Source organism: Alligator sinensis, unplaced genomic scaffold, assembly GCF_000455745.1.
Source record: "Alligator sinensis unplaced genomic scaffold, ASM45574v1 scaffold582_1, whole genome shotgun sequence".
NCBI lineage: Eukaryota > Metazoa > Chordata > Crocodylia > Alligatoridae > Alligator > Alligator sinensis.
In genome coordinates, this window is record NW_005842651.1 from 463,818 (window position 1) to 470,182 (window position 6,365).

Sequence of the window (6,365 nt, forward strand, 5' to 3'; positions counted from 1 at the left end):
GGGGTGTCTGGAGCTCGGGGAGCAGGGAGAAACCCGCACACCCTGGCAGGATGTGGGGTGGGGTGGGGTGGGTCAGGAGTGAGGGGCAGTAGCAGGGCTGGGGGGCTGTGGCTTGGGAGTGGGGGACAGGGGCACATCACTGCCCCCCCCACAATCGTATTACCCCCCTCAACAGGTGTCCTCTTCCTTGAAATTGGAAATACGGTAACCCTACAGGAATGTAGCCCAGGTGTATATACAGCAGTGCCCGACCAGTAAGTCTGTGCAGGGGAAGGGGTGGGAGAAGGCATGGGGGGCATGTTCCCCCCCCCCCCAGATTTGTGTATGGGCTGGAGGTATGCCAGCCTCCATCTGGAGCTAGAGGTAGAAGCTGGGCTGGAGGTAGAGGTAGGAGCTGGGCTGGAGGTAGGCTGACCTCTGTGGGCTGGGGCTGTGTGCTCTGCTGCCTTTTTCCTCAGGAGCCTCACACTAGCCATGTGTACCCCTGCCTGCCTGGTGGTAGTAGGCACAACATGGCATCATGTGGCTTGTAGGGCAAGGGCAGCAGGGTGCAGAGCCCTAGCCCAAAGTGTGCAGCCTGCCTCTGCCCCATGCACAAATCTGGGGGGCACATGCCTCCCCTGGGGCTGTGCACAGTGGCGGTGAGCTGTGCCCCTTCTCCTCCACCCCACTGGACAAGCCACCCACAACTCCATGACCTGTCCTGGCCCCAGGGCCCCATTTACTCCAGCCCTTGCCCCACTCCTTTCCTCATAGAGGGGGCCCTGATCTACCCCCCCCTCCTACGTAGACTTACCTGCCGGGCGCTGCTCTACACACAGTCGGGCTGCATTCCTGTCTGCATGCATGCTGTGGCTGTTTGTCTGTCTGTGCACATCCTCCCCACTCCCCAGCCTTTCTGCTGCAGCAGCCTGGAGCCCCTGCCTGGGCTGCCCTGTGGTCCTCTACATTTCCACCACTGCCCTGTTGGGTAGCCCATAGACAGCAGTGATGGTGCAGAGTGAAGCCCAGGTGTGGGCTTCAAAACCACATGCACAATTAATGCATTAAAAAAATTAATGCCAGAACCAATTAATGCAGTAATTGTGCATGTTAGCGACAATTAATTGACATCCCTACTATTTTTTGATGCATATCAATAATTTTATTAAGATTGTCCTGTGGATGTGTCTAAACACTGCATACTGTGTTTTCTATGAGATATATAATTGACAATATATTATATGACATTATTATGCAAATGATACTTTTTGTGCTGTATGGAGAATATCAGTTAAAATTGTACAGATATTGGTCCCTTCTATAAGTGTGGATGGGTGGATAAAGAGATACTCAGCTGTACAGTCAATAAAAAGTGTGTTATTTGAAATAATACTGAGAAAATACTTTTGGGCTTTTATTTTTATGTTTCATATTGATACAAATTTGGATATATATTAACTTCACCACCAAAAACCCCCCCATGGTTTTGATTTCACTTCTAATGGTTGCTGAGAATAAATTCTTAGGAGGAACTTCATTCTGGCAAACAGTAGTGATAGTGTTATTCATTTTTCTATTTAACTAGTTAAACCCTTACTATACCTGAATGGAGCATAAATCAGATGCATTGCCACCATTTTGATTTCTCTCTCCCTCCCCTCCCCCACTACTTTTTTCCCAAAAGGTATTTTCAACTTGTATAATTTATTAGACATTGCATATCTGAGCACAAAAGTTAAAGGGATGAATGAACTGCATGTTTCCAGGGATATATGAACAGTTATGGAATATAATTCGGATGGATTGTATGGGGATAGTTATTTTTTTTTTATTATTCAGGATATAAATCATACCCTGAATAGCTGAAATTATGAAGAAATTTCCTCCAGAATGAAGCTCTGGTAAAATTGTTCAATATAATATTTCTGTCAGAGTTTGGATACTGGACTATACAGGTCAGTGTTACATTCTGGTAAAAAAGGGCTCTGCAAAAAATTGATTTTCTGGTGCAGTAACTAAAACAAAATATTGAAAGAACCCCCAAAACAACCCCCCCACCATGTTCAGATAAAATCATTAAAAAAAAATCTTTTTTGTTGCTGTTGTCTCAGACTAAAATCTCCCTCAAAATTTCATTTCACCACAAAACATTTTACTTTAAAAAAAGTAAAAAATGAACAATAAAAAAAATATTATAAGGAGAATCATTATTTTTCCTCTTTTTTTCTCGATGGCTGAGTTTAGATCACTGGCTGGATGAAGATAAGCCTTCAAGGTGAATTCCCTCCTTTGACTAAGGGAATCTGAGTTCACATTTCTCCTCTCCCAGGAGATTTCCCTAATCCCTATGCAGTCTGGTATTCTGAGGTTCTTGCAGTCTCTCCCATTGACTCTTCCACTTTGTATACATAATTAAACATCACTGCAAAATCAAGATGTTCCATTTCCTGAGTGAGTGCCCTAATCACTAACTGAGAAAATCATTCTCTCTCTCTCTGTCTCCATGTCTCTCCCCCCCCCATGTCTTGGTGGCTAAGCATTTTGCATATGATGAACAACAACAGAGTGTTTGTGGAAGACTCATCTCAGAATACTGTGTAGTCTATTGATTAGAAAACTGTTTGACATCTACTCTCTGCCTTATTTGGAACAGGGATTTGAATGGAAGACTCCTGTCTAAATTAAGTTTGACTTCTTGGAAGAATTTTCAAATATTTACTAATTTTTAAATTTTATATTTATTTTATTTTTCCCAAGAAGGATCCTAGGAACACCTGATTAATTTTCAGTACTAAGGGAAATACTTTCATATACACTTTTAATGGATGCAAACTCCCGAGGATATTCTTTTACATTTGTAAACTATTCTAGCATCATCTCTTTACAGTCCCCTAAAATATGTTCTAGCACCCAAAATAGTATTTATCAGAACCTCAGCTGGTGCAACCTCATGTGGTTCCACTGATCTCCAGGGGCCTATGCCTATTTATACCAGCTAAGCATCTGATCCTGTATTAGTAAAGATATTCAATCATCAAATGTTAGTGAAACTTAAGATTTTGGACTTAATCAAACTCTTTGCTTCCATGGAAATGTGATTGTCACATCTGGAGTACTGTGTCCAGAAGTACTCCCCCCTCCCCCCCCCCCACCATAGAAAGGATGTGGACAAATTGGAGAGAGTCCAGCTGATGGCAGTGAAAATGGTTAGGGGGCTGGGAGGCACATGACTTCTGAGGAGAGGCTGAAGGAACTGGGTTCATTTAGTCTGCAGAAAAGAAGAGTGAGGGGGGATTTCATAGCAGCCTTTAACTACCTGAAGGGGGTTACACAGAGGATGGAACTAGACTGTTCTTCTTGGTGGTAGATGACAACAAGGAGCAGTGGTCTCAAGTTGCAGCAAGGAAAGTGTAGGTTAGATATTAGGAAAAACTTGCTCACTGGGAGGGTAGTAAACTATTGGAGTTACCCAGAGAGGTGGTGGAATCTCCATCCTTGGAGGTTTTTGAGGCCCAACTGGATTAAGATTTGGCTTGAAAGGTCTACTTGGGGGTGGTCCTGCTTTGAGTAGGGGGCTGGATTAGATCAGTGTTTCCCAACCACTGTGCCACCGCACAAAAGTGTGCCGTCAGAAATGAACAGGTGTGCCACGGAATTTTGCCATGGCAATGAGCTACAGTACGTATGAGGATGGGGAGTGCCTTAACTGGTGTGCCGCAGAAAATTTTTATTATTTTAAGTGTGCCTTGGGATGGAAAAGTTTGGGAAACACTGGACTAGATGACCTCCTGAGGTCCTTTCCAACCCTAATTTTCTATGATATGATCCTATGATGATTGTTTCTTGTTTTCCTGTTAGTTTTGCTTGTCTAAAGTTACCTTATTATAACCTGGTTCTTCTTTTCTTTTTCTCCTTTGACAGCTCCTTCAGGCTAGATTGAATATCTACATTTGAAGGCACATTAGTTAATTTGTCTCATGTCAGATTCATCATTGTGACTTCTTGCAGGCCAGATCTGAAAGTAACCAGGAACCTGACCCTTCTTGGAGCATGGAAGCCCTTGGAGTCAGAGCACAACTAACCACTGGTATAATCCAAATCGAATCTTCTGCCTCAGATCTGACAGCTATGAGCTGAGCCCTGACAAAAGCCACAGCCTTAAATTCCAGTTCAGTCAGAATGAAAAGTCAAAAGGCCTAAAATACCATGCCCCATTTTGGGAACAGCTGTCTCCAAGCCTGACAATTGAGAAGCTCAATACTGAAGAATTAGAATAACAACCAGAAAATGGATCATGGGGTCTAGCCAGCATCCAAAAAATATTTCAATATGTAGCCAAAAGGAAACATAAAGCACTTAAGTGATTGCAGGCAAAGCAATGCATTTACTACAATATAGGAATGTTGGTTTTTATGGGGAAAGAAGACCTCGATCATCCCATGTACATATTCAAAGCCATAGAAGAACAGAGCGCCAGTGATGCTAAATGCTTAGAAGGATATTGTCTCCAGTCCTCTGCCCAAATCTGAAGAAACAGTTCAGTTGTTACAGATTGCATCTCAATGCACTTCTCGTATTTGCACTGTCACTTCCATTCAGGGTAATGATGTGCGCCATCATTTGCACAGATGGCCCCATGAGATTTTTGACCACAACAAGCTACGTGTTGCAGGGGCTCCAAAAGGAATTAAAAAGTTAAAAACTGAAGAAAACAATTGCTCTCTCTTTGCAGTGAGGATCATTCCCAAAAGGAATGTGGTCCTTTCTTAAGTTTAAAAAATATATATGAGAAAAGCATCAACATGATCAAGTGGATTTAAAAAAGGGATCTAATATTTTTTTATGAAATTCATTTTATATCATAGTAACAGCCAAGAAATTGAACCTATTGAACTATATACCCCAAATGTTCCTGTTGAATGTTGACAGGATCCTCCCAATTACTATGAAAGAAAAAAGGTCATTTGTAATATGTATTTGACATAAAAGTTTTTATAGCCATTTATCTATGCTTCATGAAGAAATGTAACAGACAAACAGCATTTTCAGTTTATTTTTCTAAATAAATGTGTTGTTTGTATTATTTTCAGTCACTTATTTTGGCTGGTTTTCATTACCCCCAAAAAGGATTTAAGGATAGAACCAAAACACAACTGTTTTGCCATGTTAAATCGTAACGATTTGCAGACTGAAAGCTTTAATACAAATACTGTAATTTGTAAAATTATAAAGTATATTTATACTGGCAGATATGTATGGAGAACAAGAAGAGGAAGTATTTTAACTCTTAGTTTCAGAACATAGGTTATTTTGATATTCATGTGATGGGATATAGATGAGATATATAATGGTCAAGGTTTTTCTATTGAGATGGTATTGTAACAAAGAAAGATTCAGATGGTAACAAATGGAAAGAACAAAATCTAAACATTGTCTAATATTGATGGTTTCCCTAAATTACAGAAAGACATTTTGACAAGTAACTCACTTCATTCAGGAACCACTATTCTTTCATACAGTAACATAAGCACTGGCCCATTAAAGATGCCACTATTTGGTCAGAAACAACTTGAAAACCTAAGGGGTAATATAGTGTGCTCATTACAACAATTTATACAATCCTTACTTTGCAAGTAGGACCAGACATTGTATCCATGCAATGCAGTATTTTGTTATGAAGTCATTGAACACTTTGATGCTAGAGCTGTTTTGAATAAAAATATATTTTTTCCTTTTTTCATAGTCCTTATGCCTCTGTGTAATTTTAAGAGAAAAAGTGAATCATGTGACATTGAATTCTCTTAACTTTATCCAGCCACACATGGCTTATTTATAAAAATAAGTAGGCTTTCTTCATTCCCTTTGCTCTTCTATGGGACATGCTAATTACATGTTTGGTAAAGGAAAAGTGTCTTTCAAAAATTAGTTCTAATATAATTATACACCTGAAATGGGGAGATGGCTTAATAATGTACTGCTCTGTTCTTATGAACTGTGAATGTGTATGTGCAAGCTAGTTTTTGAGGGATGAAATGACAGAACTGCTGAAATGAGTTACTGGAACAGTTGATAAGGTACAATGCTTGTATCCTGAGCCATGTTGTTTGTTTCTGTTTGCTCATTACATGACCCAAATTTTATATATTGGGAGCCTTTTATATTTGAAAATTATCCAAAGCACTCATAAGTGTTTAATTAAGCTACATTATTGTGACAGTAATAAGTGCATTTCAAAGTGGTCAGAGAAGATTTTTAAGGGTGAGTATTCTCTTAATAGTATTAGCACAAGTATTAAGGACACTTTTATTTTCTGCAAGCCTTTTCACATGTAAAAACTTGTTTACCTGAAAAACTGAAAGCAAACGAGAAAAATTAAAAATTAA

At 40.1% G+C, this 6,365-nt stretch overlaps 1 protein-coding gene across 2 annotated transcripts in view; it reads left to right on the forward strand.

The window, feature by feature from the left end:
- The window catches only part of PRR16 (proline rich 16), a 317,291-nt gene extending 311,668 nt beyond the window's left edge, over positions 1 to 5,623 (forward strand). For both annotated transcript variants that reach the window (XM_006033670.2, XM_014524716.2), the window contains one exon: positions 3,904 to 5,623. The gene's annotated coding sequence lies outside the window, so the exon portion shown is untranslated. The remainder of the gene's footprint in view (positions 1 to 3,903) is intronic.
- Positions 5,624 to 6,365: the final 742 nt, after the last annotated feature.